The sequence below is a fragment of the Phoca vitulina genome, unplaced genomic scaffold (genome assembly GCF_004348235.1).
Source record: "Phoca vitulina isolate PV1807 unplaced genomic scaffold, GSC_HSeal_1.0 scaffold32, whole genome shotgun sequence".
NCBI lineage: Eukaryota > Metazoa > Chordata > Mammalia > Carnivora > Phocidae > Phoca > Phoca vitulina.
In genome coordinates this window covers 4301840-4318043 of record NW_022589735.1, presented here as the reverse complement: position 1 = coordinate 4318043, position 16204 = coordinate 4301840, and the positions used below count along the sequence as shown (strand labels likewise).

Sequence of the window (16204 nt, the reverse complement as noted above, 5' to 3'; positions counted from 1 at the left end):
AAAAAACCCTTTCAAATGTCGAATAAAGTCACTTTAGTGTATTCTCTGGTTTGCACAGAACCTTGTGGCTCATTCTGTTAAACAGTAACATGAAGTTTCTTTGGAAAATTTTAACATGATGACTTTTCTGTCAGTTTTTTTTTTTTTTTAAGATTTTATTTATTTGAGAGAGAGAAAGAACATGAGCAGGGGAGGAGCAGAGGGAGAGGGATAAGGAGACTCCGTGCTGAGCGAGGAGCCCAATGCGGGGCTCAACCGCACAACCCATGAGATCATGACCTGAGCTGAAATCAAGAGTCGGACGCTTAACAGGCTAAGCCACCCAGGAACCCCTTTCTCGGATTTTTGTATACCATTTCTTTGGGATCTCACTCTTCTCACACTTTTCTCCATTTAGCTCTGCCTCCTGCACTGTTCCTAATAATAAGATTGGAGGTGGGGCTAGTCTGTCAACTTAAGAACATGTACAGAATGTTTAGAACTTGGGAAGTTAGCTTTATCGTTTCTAGGACACTGTCCAGAGGAGTCACTCAAACTCAGACATTTCTTCCTCTCATTCCACTTGCCATGACTGTCTCAGGAAGTGGGAGTCTTTGAGGTGGCTACTAGGTAGGACCCTTTATGGATCTCTGTGGTCGTTCACCGATCCTTCCACACTGGGTGACTCCTCCAGACGTCATCACATTCTTCCAATTCTACTGGGTGTGCACTGGCTGTTAAGGGAGAATCTTCAGAGCTATAGCAAAGAATGGAATTGACATATTTATTAAGGATACTGACACCATAACCAATTTGCCTCAATTACCCTAAATTTTAAATTAAAAATTAAGAATATGGGAAGACTGAGTTAATTATTCCAGTTCTTCATGTTCCTTATATGGTCCCATCTTTCCTGAAAATTACCTTCTCTTTGGTTCTGGAAAATTCAAGGTGGGAGTAGGGCTAAACATTAAGGCTGATTTGTTCTACCTAATGAATAACTAAAACAATTATTTTTATTTATTTTTGGAAAAATCCAAAGAAAAGGCTCACTTTTTCCCTAAACATCAACTCAATTAAGGAAAGCCTATTTGGGACTTCAAACAGGGTTTCTCAACCTCAGCACGATTGACGTTTTGGGCTAGATAACTCTTGGTAGAAGGAGGCTGTCCTGTGTATTGCAAAGAATTTAGCAGCTTCTCTGGCCTCCACCCAGTAAATGCTATTAGCACCACCCTCCTAGATGCGACAGTCACAATTATTTTCAAACATTGCCAAATGTTCCCCGGGAGGAGGGCACAGTCACCCCTCGTTGAGAGGCACTGGCCTATATTATCCAGAAATAGGTTTCTTTACAAATAAAGCAAGATTGAGAATTGAAGCTGCTTTTATCTGATTCTCATGGGGGAATGCTAAACTGAAAAATCAGTTTAACTATTTTGATGTCCCACGGAGACTATATCTACTTGTTCAGATCATCCCATTCTACATTTGTTTTTAGAATCCATTTGATTGTCAAAAATAGGAACTTCCTTACTCCATTCCTAGGGCTCCGACATGCCAGTTCATTGACTGTTTGATAATCTTTTCGACTATCTAGGCATTTAGTGATCTGTCTGATTTTCTCTATCCTTTGAGTCTGGGCAATTCCTCCGTTCTTTGGGAGGCATCTTTTGTGCTCTTAAAGTTTTTCTTCCTCCTTCTATGTTATCTCTTCCAACTTCAGACCTAAGCTGAGCCCACAGAGCAACTTGGAGAGGTTGGAGTCTCTGGTTGCTTTGATCAGTACGTGGACTCATAGTTCAGGAAACAAAACTGTTGGCTTTGAGATTATCAATGTGAGCATTCATAGGAGCCCTGCAATCACAAATTGTTCCTTGCATATTATGCAGTGACTGCAAGACAGCAAATGGTTTGGGGGAGGATTTTACTAGCTATTTGAAGTGTGGAATGGCTCTAGTACACAAAATACTTAAACCAAATTGTTATGTCTTATAATGTTGAACAAAACACTCTGCAAACATTTAGTTCTGGAAAAAAAACAAAAAAAGGCACCCTCCAAGGCAGGGTTATGGGCACTTCTGGGAGTTGTAAACCCATGCAGGCTCCAGAAATATGTGCCTTCCAAGGACTGGAAACTTCTGAATTACCAACAAATAATCAGTGAGTGTGACAAAGAGTTAAAGTACACAGACTTTACTTTCACAAAATTTATGATGTAGTAAAGAGGTTTAAGATGTAGACCTGAAACTGCACACCAATGGTCAATAGGCTAAATCGGGACCATGGATTTGTTTTGCTTGGCTTGTATAGGATTGGCCTCCTGAATGTCTGAGAAAGGGAGAAAAAGTGAGAAAGAATGAAAGAAGTGGCTAAGCATATAAAAGTGAGATATTTTTTTGCATTAACATCCAGATTTCCAGCTGTTTTTGAAAAATCAGAAGATCTGCCAACACTGCCCCTTATTTCATTTCCCCATGGTGGCAGTTGGCTGGAGTGGATCAGCAGCTGCCCCTGTGATCAGAATACGCACTGTCTGGTTCCCCACCCTGGCCCACTGCACTTCCTCACCAGGCCCCTGTCCCATTGGAAATGGCCACCTCTCATGCAGACACTTGTGCAACATCTACTTAGTCTTTTCACTGTGGGAACAAACTGCTGGAGCCCCGAGCAAAAGAGCAGTTGTCCATTTGTGTGAGAGGATGCTGGCTCAGGCCGTGGAGGTGATAATAGAAAGCAGTGAGAAATCAGATTTGGCATATATTTTGAAGGTAGAGTTAATAAGATTTCATGATGGATAGAATTAGGCTATGAGGGAGAAGATTTGGAAGTGACTCCAATTTTGATTTTTACTTAGATTAATTGGCTGAAAAAGGAAACCTACCGTGGAGTACTGGAAAACCCGGGTTGAACTTTTAAAATGAGAACAAAATTATTTAAAAGGTTTTCTTCACTAGTACTCTTCCAACTGGACACCCTACGTGGTGCCACTATCACATTCTGGGAAATGCTGACGCTTCGGGGGAATTTAAGGAAAAGAGCAAGAAGATCCCCAAACACTAAGGAAGAGACTTAGGTTCTTGCCGCAGGAGGCGGAGTGGAGGGATACCAGCCTACAGGTGAACTTTGGGCAACTCAGTGGCCTCACCTGTCCAGAGGGTGTGTGTATCTTGAACTATTGGGGTTGATCTCCCAATACACGGACAGTCCTAATTCGGGGAACTCCAAGTTCAGGCCCTGCCAGCGGGGTTGGGGGAGAGCCGAGACTCCAAGATTTCCATACAGAAGGGGTTCTAGGATTGGTGCTCAGAAGTTTGTTTTGAAGCTAGTTTTCATAAAGCGAGGATTCTCTCAGAGTTATATAGTTACTCAAAAAATCAATAAAAGTAGCAAAGTTGCGTCTGAAGATTTTTCTACAGTGTTTATATGATTGAGAAAATCTGCAATTGTCCCTATCAAGGGCAGTAGTTTTATTTTCTTACAACGTGGGTTGCTTTGGTTAGTGGAGACTACTAGCGGCCATCGTGGCGGTGGGAGCTCACGGACTCCCACGCCTGGGCCTGGCCATTGCCACAAGAGCCTCGGGCGGATCGGAAGCCAGGCTTGGCCGCACGGAGCCAAGCGCCAGGGCTTCCTTCCCTCCGGCCCCGCAGCGGTCACTCGGCCTCTCGCGCGCATGCGCGGACTCCAGCGGCGTCCTCCCCGGCTCCTTCCCTCCCTCATCCGGGTCCTGGGCGAGCGGGCGCCGTGCGCGTGTCCCGCGGCCGAGCTGCTAATAAAGTTGCACTGAGGGGAAGCGCAGCGACGGCGCCGGGGGAGTGCGTCCAGCCGGCGGGTGAGTGAGTGTGGGGCCCCGGGGCGGGCGAGCCGGGCTGGGGGCTGCAGCTTCTTCCGGGACGCGGCTCCCCCTCAGGCCCCAGTGGCTGCTGGAGTCGGGCCGAGGCGGGGGCGTTGGGCCGCGGGCGGAACGGAAACCGCCCGGGCCTGCGGGGCGGGAGGTAGGCCGAGTCCCCGCCTGCAGAGGTTCGAGCGGCCGAGGATGGGGCGGCCCGTCCGGCTGCGGAGGCCTTACTGCGGCCGGGGGCGTCTCGAGGCTGGCCTTGGTCCCTGCGCTGCCGTTGCCGCCCGGACTCTGGAGGGAGGCGCTCCGGACGCCCTCGGGGCGGGGGTGGGGTGGGGTGGGGGAGATTCCCGGCCCCGCTTGGGTCCGGAGGAGCGGGTTGTTGTACCTCATCTAAGCACCACCCTCAGTCACACCCCTGGTAGGATCGCCGTGCTGGGTCGAGCGGTGTGATCTGCTACCCTGCAAAGCTGTCCAATGGCTTGATGAATCCGTGCCGCCGTCGCTTTGTGTTTCAGAGATAAGGATCCACGCTTATCGGTGGGAATTACACTCTGGGCACTTGTGCCCTGCTACTGCACTCAGCTGGTAGTTAGACCTGGTTTCTGCCACTTGCCGTGCTGGTTTTCACCATTGCAAAGATTTCTTGTCCTTTCTTGTAAACTTCTGCATTGGTGCAAGGAGAATGCCAAGCCGTCCCTGTTTGCCTTCATCATATTCGGTCTCTGCCCGGTCTTTCACTTTAGTATCAGTACTCAAATTCATATTCCGGTCTCTCCCCTTCCCCCTCCCTTTTCCCTCTCTTCCCCTTTCAGCTGCTGCTATTACGTGGAGTTTGGAGCCTAAGCTTTGAAAACTCCCATGTGGCGCCTGTCTTAAGTTGGAGCATGCTCAGTAGCCAAAACCAGATTTCGGTTGCAAAAAGAACTGGGGCGAGGATAGCCCGGGTATTTGGACGTGTGCCCGATTCCTAACAAAATGTTCCAATTCTGGTTTTGATGGCATTGGAGAATGGAGCTGTAGGCCATCCTGGAGGTGAGGAATGCCTGAACACCCTGGGCCAGATCACTATCTTGATTGCAGAGACATTGTTTCCTGACCAGCTGGAGGTCTGGGGGGGGGGGGGAAACATTCCTGGCTGCTTGTGCGTTTAAATGGGTGTGGTGCTAAGTATATCTTGTTTACCTTATCTTTCTGTGGAAAAAGTTTTGAAGTCTGGTTGGGTTTGTCACATCATGCGTGTTGCCTAGCACTACCAAAAGTGTTCTTATCTAGCAACAAAGGCTGGGTAGGTGGAGGTTGCGGCTTGGCTTCACAGAAGTTGAGAGGAAAGGGTGCTTGAGTTGCTGTTTTAAAAATTAAATTTAAGTTCTTAAAAACCAGAGTACTTGCATTTCCTTAGAGTACCTGAATTGCCCAGAGTGAGTTTTGAATTTTAATTTGAAACCTAAAAGGCTCAAAAACCTTAGTCCCAGTAAATTTAGTGACATTGCAAGTAGGGTGAAGTTTCTGCTAGATGTCACTGTGGTGGTGGCTGTTGTAAGGAAAACAATACCTAGACACAATGTGACAGTTTCACACGTATTGATCAGAATGCTCTTAGGAAATTCGTGTGTTCCAAATTTAGTAAGTAAGGGATTATTTACAGATTTGTACAAATTCTTTTTTTTTTTCTTTTACTCCTTCTTTGGTAGCTATTTTTTCCCCTCTGTGGTGAACCCTGAGATTACAAGAATACGGAACAACTCATAAGAGACAATTTAACAAAATTTAAACTTCACAAAGGTGGTACATAATTACAAGAATACGGAACAACTCATAAGAGACAATTTAACAAAATTTAAACTTCACAAAGGTGGTACCTAATACGTTTTGGATTTTTAAAATTTAAGTTTTGTTTTGAATGTTTGCATGGTTACATCCTCCTCTCTTTCCCTCTATATTGCGGATCCCTCAGTCAGCGTGCCTTTTTCACATAGCTGTTTTTATTGCATAAATGTTACTGTGTATCTTTGTTACAAAAATTCACTCATCATTTATCCTTCCATTTCTTTCAGATCTGAAATAGCTAAAATAGACAGTAAAAGTTAGGTGAACCTCCTCAGTTCGCTTTCCTCTTAGATTTTAAATGCATCCATATGATACAGTCTGGTAAAAAGGAGGAAAGCCAGCAGTGAACTGGGGAAGAGAGAAGAATAAAATATTTTTGTAGATTCTGTGCAGATTTGGTGGTATTATCTACTTGTCTGGTTCACTTAGGTAGGCGCCACAGAAATGGGTAGATTGATACGTGTTGCATTTCTTTTCCCCCTGGCAAAGTCAGCTATTAATTTCAGTGGGACACAGTGGCAGAATGTTGTTACTAATGAGGTTTGAATCAGATTGTTGTTTACTGTTGGTTATGTAACATGTTGCTGGAAGTATTATTAAAAGTTCCCTTCTGCAGCAAGGTAGAGGCAAGTAAATTCTGCTTACTCTTCACTGGGTTTTAATTCTTGGCTGAACCTGAAGGCACATTACACTATAACCATAATTATACCTGGGCAGCCTGTCTATTTCCTGTTTGCATCATGAACCCAAACATTATGATTTGCAGTGATGATCTTTTTTGTCCTTTGCCTTAAACAGAGGCAATATGTTTTCTCTGTCTACTGAAAACAGATTTGTAACTTGGTCAAATCAAAGATACTGGCTTCTTAGTGTTTTGAAGACTAGGCAGTAAAATACAGTTTTTCATCTTAGTAATTTAAGTTGAAATACAAATACTATCTAAAAAAATCTGTTTCACACATATTGTTTGATAGTATTTTATGTAAATTTTAATGTTACCAGTAGTTTCTAGAGTTTTTGAATTAAGAAAGCCCTTTTTGTTTATGACTTATCAGTGTTTATTATTACCAGATGTATATGTTGGTTTAGGCACTGAGCCACACATTTGGGTGAATTTCAGAGCCTGCTTGAGTATACTTTAAGATATAGCCACCTTTATTCCTTTGGTTTATCATTCTACAGTTTTCTTCTGGAGCGTCCGTGTTCCCTGTCGTGTGTGTGTGTGTGTGTGTGTGTGTGTGTGTGTCATACTAAGCACAAAGAAGAAGCCAAAATAGTTCATTTCTTCAGATGTTGCCACTGCCTTACATCCAGTGGATTTGCCAGTCTACTCATAAGGTCAAAGACGGTGAAGAAAATTTCCTTTTATAAAGGACAGTCGTAGCCTGAGAGATGATTTTTATCTCTACCAGTCCGAATATTCTAGAGAAGAGAGAGTTATCTGGAAGGATAGGACTCAAGAAGGCTGCACAGAGGTAGGGTGCTTTCCCACCAAAAAAGATGATGCACGACCCCAGGACGGCTGTCCATGTCTTCTCATACCTTGTTTTTATACTTCCAAAGCTAATAGAATAATAGAACTGGAATTTTTAGTGCTAGATTATCCAGTTTATTGCCATTGTCTAGAACTGTGAATCTGAGAGGTATGTTTACTAGTTGGAAGTTTAAGATGTACAGTTCTTTTTGAAGAATTGTTAAGATTTAGATTGTTGTTAGGACATCTCCCATTTTCATATGTCATCTTCATATTCTAAAATTTTATTGTTTTACAAGTTTGAAAAGATGGTATAATTACATAGTAGGTTTTTCAGAAATAGTCGTCTAGTTCCTAACTTTTTAGTTTTGGTGGTTTTTTTTGTTTTGTTTTTGTTTTTTTCTTTTGTTTTGCTTTGGGCAGCTAGGTGGAGAAAATTTTGGCCCTATCATAGTAGAGAGGCGGTTTCAGTGACTTTTCTTCCTGCTTTTATTGTAGTATTCCCTAACTTAGTTGTGATAGTATTTTAGAAGAAAGAATTCTTTATTAGACAGTTCTCTATGGGCAGTACTATAATTGTAATTGACTTTTGGAAGCTAGTGTTAAAGTACATTTTGTAAACAGGTTTTGCTCTTGAATTTTGTGGTATACCAGTCTCTGTCTATAATGTATATACAGTTTACAGACTAGTATACTCTATGAAAATTTGACAATGGTTTGATGTGTTGTGAGAGTCTAACTAGGTTTTTCCTTTTGATTTCTGTGTGTTTTGTTATTGCTGAAAATAACAGTAAGAACAAAACGGGTGTCACCATCCCACCTTTCTCTGAGCATAGCACCTGGGGTTCTGAGAAGTGTCTTACACTTTTCAAATTTAACTATGATCTCAGAATATGACTGGTGCTTTCAAGGCAAGTTTTGTTTTGTTCAGTTCTGTTTTCATGATGTGTTAGGATCTGTCTTGCATCCTATCTGGTAGGCTGTATAACTTGAGATCTAGTTATTCTGGTTTGTATGTTCCCAGGAAAGGGGGTACTACAGAAATATTTCAAAGCTAGTCTTCTCTTTCCCTTTATTTACATCTCTGTGCCCACTTAAGCGAGTGCCTGCTTAACTCACTATTTCCACTTTTTTGAGGTGGAAGTGTATAAATGAGTGGCAACAGGAGCCAAAAAGGTACCCAGAGCCATATTTGCTCCCTTTTCTTCTATGTGACTTGAGTTCTGGGGTGCACATGAGGTATCTTGAGAACATCTTCCTAAAGCATCGTGTACGCAGGTTAATGCTTTGTGCTCCTGAGACCATTTTATAGTGTAATGATTTGGTATCTGCCCTTGACGATTTTATAATTTAAAGGAAAGCACTATAATGATTGACCAGCTCTGTGTCTATTCCTGTGCCTACAAGCCTGTACAAGTATACTCCAACACATCTGGTAGTAATATAGGAAATCTTGCAGGCTCTGTGGGGGTGAGTATACATCTAGATCAGGCTCTGCTTAATTAGAGGACTTAGAGGAGCAGGTGAAGTTTAAAGAGTGATTAAAAACTGGGAAACAAAAGTCTGGATGTGGGAGATAAAAAAAGAGAGACTTGTGTGGGCACAAAGAGAGACTATGTAGGATTATTCCGTGAGAAGTGTCAGGGAACATGAGTTCAGCTCCTGAATGGCTGTGAAATCCACTATGAGAACTTTTGATATCTTTGGAAATTGAGAGCCATGATTGGGAGAAGTGGAGATTGAAGTGTTTCTCTACTGAAAGTTGTTTTGGTGCCCATGTAATTGTAGCCCCTCTTCCTTATAGATGTTCCCATAAAGAATGGTATTTCTGAATCTAGGAAAGCTTGTAGGCAAACTTGCTCCTGGTTTCTCCTCTCTGCCTGTTGCCATGGATGTGGCTTACATGTTTTAATAATTGTATGTCTGGATCCGGGATTGGTTTGACAGTAGTGGTGACAACTATTGATATTAGAACCATAGGGAAGGATATTTTTAAAGCTTTACCCCCACCAGCCACAAAAATGTTACCCTTGGAGATATATGTATATATATGCAAGTGTGTGTGTGTGTGTGTGTGTGTGTGTGTGTGTGTGTATATATATGCAAGTGACTTTCTTCCATTGCAGGTGATCCTAAGGGCTTTGGTTCTCCAACCTGCTGCAGATCTGGGACTCTTGTTAAAATGGTGGGAGGTAGGGCCCTAATCTCAAACCTAATGAATCTGAATTTTGTGGGATGGTTATGAGAAATTTCTTTCTTTAGAATCTCCATCCATAATTCTTTTCTACAGGGTTGGCTGAGATTATGGTGGGTTGTGACCCATATGGGCATTTATTTGTGTGGGTTGATATGCTCAGCAGGTTCTGTTTTGGCTAACAGTGTTGGGTGAGATTTTTGGATTGGTTGCTTGCCTTTTATTTTGGATTGAAGCAGTTAGAGAGGTGTTGGAGCAGAAAGTGAGGGAGCTGTTTCAATGAATTGAAAAGTCAAGTCTGGGCATGAGCCCTGTGTGTGTGTGTGTGTGTGTGTGTGTGTGTGTCTGGGGGTAAGTGTGGAAGGTGGTTTGTGTATGTCTTTATAGGAGTTGGTTAAGAGGTCCTACTCAAGTAGCTTGAGGTAAGAACAGGATCTTTGGGTTTTTGATGTTAATATGATTTCATTTGAAATGGAAGCCTGGTAAAGCTTAATAACATTTCATTCATACATTTAATGTATGTAAAATGTAACGCCTTATCTTCCTTTAGCTTTGCTATCAGCCTTACCCCAAATCAGTTGATGGCAAATCCTGTTCTTCCAGCAGTCGGTGCTGACACCTTGGAATCATTGTTGACTCTTCTGTTCTCACATTCCCCATATCTCTTCCATCAGGAAACTTACTATTCCCTGAAATGTATGTGAAGTTGTCTACTTCTCAGCACCCAACTGCCATCACTCTGGTCTAAGCCATTATCATCTCTCACCTAGCTGACTGCAGCTCTGAACTGGTCTCCCACTTTTAAAACCCTTGCTGTTGATTCTCAGCACATCAGCCAGAGTAATTCTTTAATAATGTTAGTCAGAAACTGTCATGTCTCCATCAGAGAGCTCTCAGATGGGTCCTCATTTGACTTACAGCCAGTGCCCTTATATGCAGGTCTCTTACCTGTTTAACCCCATTTCTTATTTCCCCTCCTTGTTCACTTTATTTTCAGGCTATACTGGTCTTGCAGTTCCCAGAGTGTGCCAGACATGCTCCCACCTTGGGACCTTTACATTGCCTGTTGCCTTTGCCTGCCATGGTTTTCCACAGATACCTGCCTGGTTTGCTCCTATTTCCTTCAAGTTTTGACTCTGTTGGTGCTTACTCAAGTGAGGCCCAGCACAGCCACCCTATTTAAAATCACACCTCTCCCACAGCACTTCCCGTTTACCTTCCTCTGCTTTATTTTTCTCCATAGCACTTTTCACCTAACAAACTATACTAATCACTTATTTATTGTCTTTTTTCTGTCTCCCTCCACTAGAGTGTAACGCCACATGAGGACAAAGGTTTTGGTCCCCTTTATTCATGTGTGTATTCCCAGCTCCTAGAATGCTACTTCAAAAAATATACTTTTTGAATGAATTACTTGAATACATTTAACAAGTTCTCTGAATATGCTTAGTGTTGTTTCTTAAAGATTACATTCTAGTGGGAGAGAAAAAATCAAGTAAGTCAACAAATAATTACACATTGGTTCATAGCGTGAAGGAAATGAACACAGTATTGGATTAGGGATTGGGGGAAATCTACTTTATATAGGATTATGGGTGATTGGGGAAGGTCTCTGGGATGACAGCTGAAGTTGAAGTCTGAATGATGAGAGAGCTTGGAAATTAGTGGTTGAGGCTTGAGGAAAGTGGCTCAGGCAGAGAATGGCATTTGTAAAATCTCTGAGGTACAAAAGACATTCCAGTATAGGAAGATAAATGCTTTTGAAGGATGAATTGGGAGCAGAAGGTGTTTGCCCCTAGTTTCTCATTGATTTTTCTTAAATTTCAGCCTCCAAATTTGTATAATCCTAGATAGAGTGGAGAGAATTCTTTTGAAATATGAATGTCTCTTGTAAATCCCCTCTTTAGTAAGAATTTTAATATGGCTGAAGTGCAGCTGGGCTTTGGTTTGAAATTTGTTTTTTCCCCTGACTATACAAGAAATACGTTTGTTTTAAAAAGTACAGAATTGTATGAGGCAGAAAGTAAGAAGTACCCCAACCCTTCAGCTAAGGTCCTTTCAAAAGCTTTTTAGCACATTCTCTTTCATTAATTAAAAGAAATATTTCTTGAGCATATGTATCACAGGGCTTATAGCAATAAGTGAAAATAGATATGGTTCCTCTCATTTATGGTCTTGCAGAATTTGCACTCTTTCGGGGCTGGACAGTTAAATGTAAAAAATATAGGTATGTTAAGTGCTACAAAGTAGAGGTATGTGATGCATGCATTAAGAGTATATAATAGGGGGATTTTATCTACACAGCAGCATCTAGGAAGGCTTCCCTGAAGAAGGGATGCTTGAGCTGAAATAGAATTAGTGTGTGTGTGTGTGTGTGTGTGTGTGTGTGTGTGTGTCTGTGTTTTGTAATGTGTTAGATCCTTTTGTAATGTATAATGTTTCTTAATTTTACATTGTTTTCATTTATAGCTAGATACCACTGTTTTTCTTTGTATTTATTAGGTACTCTGCATTATTGTCTAATTGATAGTTTGTAGTTTCTCGAAAGAGTTTCAGGGAACTTAACACACAAGGATTTCTTGGTCTTATTGTTATCCTGGTTTTCTTTCTAGCTCTGAGGTCATTTCTCTAAGAAATGACAAAATACTTTAATTGAGAGGGTTATACAGTCAGGTCTTCATAAACCAGAGGTAGACTATAAAAGGCCAAGGTGATAGCAGACAGTAGGTTCATAGTTTTATTCTTAAGTACCTCCAGGTTCTGACGTAAGAAGTAGCACACATTCCTGCCTGCTCAATTACTGGCCTTCTGTGCTTGCTGTATATGTATTTTACTCTTTTTAATTTAATTATTATTATTATTTTTTATTTTGAGAGTGAGCACACATGAGCTAGTGGGGGGCAGAACGCAGAGGGAGAGAGAATCTGAAGCAGGCTCCAGCACAGAGCCCAACACAGGGTTCGATCTCACGACCCTGAGATCATGACCTGAGCTGAAATCAAGAGTCGGACGCTTAACTGACTGAGCCACCCAGGCACCCCCTTTTTTTTTCACTCTATTTTAATGCCCCATCTTTGTTGGTTATCATAAGGAAAGAAAATTAAGTGGTGTGCTAACTAGCATAAGAAGTTCTTTGTAGCACCTTCTCTTTTTTCCATTATTCTTTAAGATCTTTGAGATTACAGATAGTGTTTTTTTCAGGCTGAGTTCCTGGTTTATTAGACCCAGTAAATTGTGAATAAATGAAACATCTACTCTCATAGATTCATCTCACTTCTAGTCGTATGATCCTCCAAATCTACATATTCTGTCTCTCTTGAGCTTTAATTTCACATCTCCTTGGAGGTGTCTCAGTGCTTTTACTCCCTTAAAGCCAGCCCTTCACCAACACTTTCTTGCCTCGTCTTGGCTGTAACTAGAATTGCCCTTTTTAGGTAAGTGATGTCTTTACTTTTTAGCTTTTAAACCTTTACCTCTCTTGCTTGCCCTTGTTTCTGTTGTGGGTGGTCACCAAGTCCTCTTGATTGTTTATTTGTAGTGCCCATCACATCTCATCATTTTCTGTCTCTGCTGCCATTGCTATCATGGCTTTGTACCCCTGAGCTGGTGTGTCTTCCCGTCATAGTTGGATTTCTACTGTGTTTTCTCTCTACCTTCTCTGCCCCCCCTGAATTAAGTCTCTTCCTTGGTTATTTCTGACTTTTCAAAATTCCTCTTAGAACATATCTTTCTGCTTAGAACTCTGCACTACACATAGGGTTTCTTCTAGCAGCCTGACTCTAGCCTCATATTCATTCTTCCCTGTTTGGCATCCATTCTGTGGTGGTGCCTTTCCCTTTTGTTTCACAGACTGGCTAAGTGTCTTCTTGCCTCATTTAGCTTAATGACACTTGGTTTTCCTTATTCTTGTCCTTTAAAACCAACTATATTGTGAATTATAGATTGTCATATTCCTATTTTGATCTTGTGATAATTGTTCCCAAAATTTGTGCCAAAATGATGAGCGGTTTTCCACAGCTCATCCTTAAGGCTTTTCTTCACCGTAGTGCAGTGCCTATGGTTGGGGGGGGAGGACCGTGAGCTAGGCAGAGCTCTGTTTTTTTGTATACCGGCTAAGCCTTCCACTTTGTCCGTCACTAGCCATTTGCAGCCCGATTATTTCTTCTTCAGCAGTCTTATTAACAAGTATGTAATCTTTTCACCTTCTCCCCCTCACCCTCTGTTTTCCAGTTATATTGGGATAATTCCTCTTCCTTTCTGTTATATTTATGATCTCCCTAAATCTCAGTTTCAAAGTGTTTGATCACTAGACTTAATTATATTCACTCAAACTGCAATATTGATGAGAATTAACTGGCTCACTTTACACAGGTTGTCCTGTGTATTTCCTAATGGGATTTTAGATTTTGGGGGCTTCTCTGGTTTTAAGCTAGAAATAGAAATTCCCTGAAAGGTATCTTGGGCATGTTCAGTTTAGTTCGTATTTTTTGTTTTATTAACTTGGTTAGCCCACTTTGCATTACTGTAACAAGACATGGCTTTTAAGGAAAAGGCTCATTTTGACATTTAGAATTGTAAAATGTTGATTTAGTATGGCCTCAGTAAGAGCAAAAAAAGAGAAAACAGATTTTGTTTTCTGTCCCTGATTATGCTATTGAAATAAGGCTTTTTATAAATAAGTACTAAAATGTTAAAAATGTTAAATAAATGTTACATGTTATAAATAGCTTTTCAGGGATGTTTATTGCAAAAGAAAATAATTCTCTGTTAAGTTCCTTGAAGTGTCCTTGTTTTCTTAGGAATTAAATGTATCACCTTTAAAAAATAACAAATATGTATTATTCCCAGTGGTGTATTTTAGGATAGCTTCAGGATTATCCCAATATAACTGGAAAACAGGGGGGTGAGGGGGAGAAGGTGAAAAGATTACATACTTGTTAATAAGATTGCTGAAGAAAAAAATAACTGGGCTGCAAATGGCAGTGTGTTAGATGGCCCAGGATGAGGATGGCAGAGGCACAAATAGAATCTGCTCAGAAGCCAGGTTTTCATGTAGGGCACTGTCTCACATATCTGGACTGTCAAATGCATTTTCCTTTCTACTTAGAGGAGAGCACAGAGGGAAGCAGTAAAGAATGTGGGAGAAGCTATGAGGAATGAAGAAAGAGGAGGCAGGAAAGAAGAGTCAAAGAAATGAGAACAAAAGAGAAAGGAGGGCAACAGATAACTGGTGGGAAGTGATGGGGGGGAGCATGAGAAGGGCTTTGGGAGGGGACAAAAGAAAAAGCTGCATTATGTCCTTATTTCTTCTAAGTTGTAGTTACAGTTTTTTCACCTTAGAACATCTCTGAAAGTGGAATGTGTCTTACATTCGATGGTATTTGAGTGTTGGTTTTGGCCAGGTGATAGTTGTGATGTAGTTGTCATTGCGTGGGCATACACTCTGCCTTTCTGTTTATGTTGCTGTCATTTCTTCCATTTACAACCTTTGGGAAGATGAAACAAACACCAGTATCAGAACTTGCAGGATGGGTATCTGGCTTGAATGACAGTCCTGGAGTAATATTGGAACACTCTTCAGACCTACAGTCTTGAGGGCAGAAGGATGATAATGTGAAGAAAAATTTTAAGCGATAAGAAAGCACTGTGTGATAGTGAATTTGCTGCTTGTTCTTCCTTCAAGTTTAATACAGTAATGGTACCATTTAAGTAGATGGCTTTGTATATTTGTTGAAATAAAGTAGCTCAGCTATATTTTTTAAAATCCTTGGCCTGATAGCAAGATGTTCATGATTATTACAACAGTAGTAACTACAGTACAGAGTACGCACCATGCCAGGCACTAAGTTAAGTGTTTATTTATCTCATTTAATTCTCAGAACTGATATTTATTATATAAAATAGAAAAAATAAAGTTAGGTGTAAACGTTAGATGCAAAATGTGATTAGACTTCAAGTCTGGTGTTTTTATGTGTTACAATGCATATATTATTATCCCTGTATAGATAACCTTATTGTATATTTCCAGCCAGTTTAATTCTACCGCCTGTGTTCTCGCAAACTGAATTTAGTATTTTCTCATCCTGGTAGATCAAATAAAAACTCACATTTTGTGTCTTTACCTACAATCACTTTTATGCCTGTGATAAAGCTGCTTCACCCATCTTGTCTGTCCCCCTCCTCCCTTGCCCAAAGGGCCATCCCCTGAATTTCTTTTAGCACTTTATACACCCTTAGGGCATCTGCCATTCTCCATTGTGTATTGTAGGTACGGGCATATTTTAATTATCAATTTGTCTGAGATGAAGTTTAGCACTGGTTATATGTGTGCCTCAGTAGACTCTGAAAGCATTGAGGAAAGGGAGCACAGAGGAGGACCATATTTAACTGCCTAGCAATATGTAACCTCTAAAGACTGAAGTTACTAAATACAGCCTTTTGGGACTTTTCTCTATACTAGGATAAGTTTAGAGATACTATGGAAAGAATCATATGAATGGTTATGTACACAGCTGACTGAACTGAGAATGGGTGTTCATTTTATATAGTGAAAGGCAAAACGGCTATGGAAAATTGAACCAACTTTTCAGTAAGAGATTCAAAATGAAACCTTTTGGTCACTAGAAAACCTGTTTTCAAAGGTATTGCATGTTTTCTTGGAGTTAACATAACATATGCTAATATATGCAAACTAGAAAAAGTATAGTATCTTACTCTTTTTTGTATACGTAATGAGAAATTCTTTCATAACCAAGGACTTAAGTGAAGATAGTGAAATGAATCTGTTGCTATATCCCAAGCACTCTGATACTTTCATTTCAATGTGGATGAAGGTGTTATTTTTTTTTTTAAATTTTTTTATTGTTATGTTAATCCCCATACATTA

The 16204-nt window shown here is 40.9% G+C and overlaps 1 protein-coding gene across 2 annotated transcripts in view; it reads left to right on the top strand.

Moving 5' to 3' along the window:
- The first annotated feature begins 3672 nt into the window (after nucleotides 1–3672).
- The window catches only part of SMAD5 (SMAD family member 5), a 60072-nt gene continuing 47540 nt past the window's right edge, over nucleotides 3673–16204 (top strand). Inside the window, exons 1-2 of one of the 2 annotated variants that reach the window (XM_032425203.1) lie at nucleotides 3673–3814; nucleotides 4636–4855. The gene's annotated coding sequence lies outside the window, so the exon portion shown is untranslated. The remainder of the gene's footprint in view (nucleotides 3815–4635; nucleotides 4856–16204) is intronic. The other variant, XM_032425201.1, reaches the window with a different exon arrangement.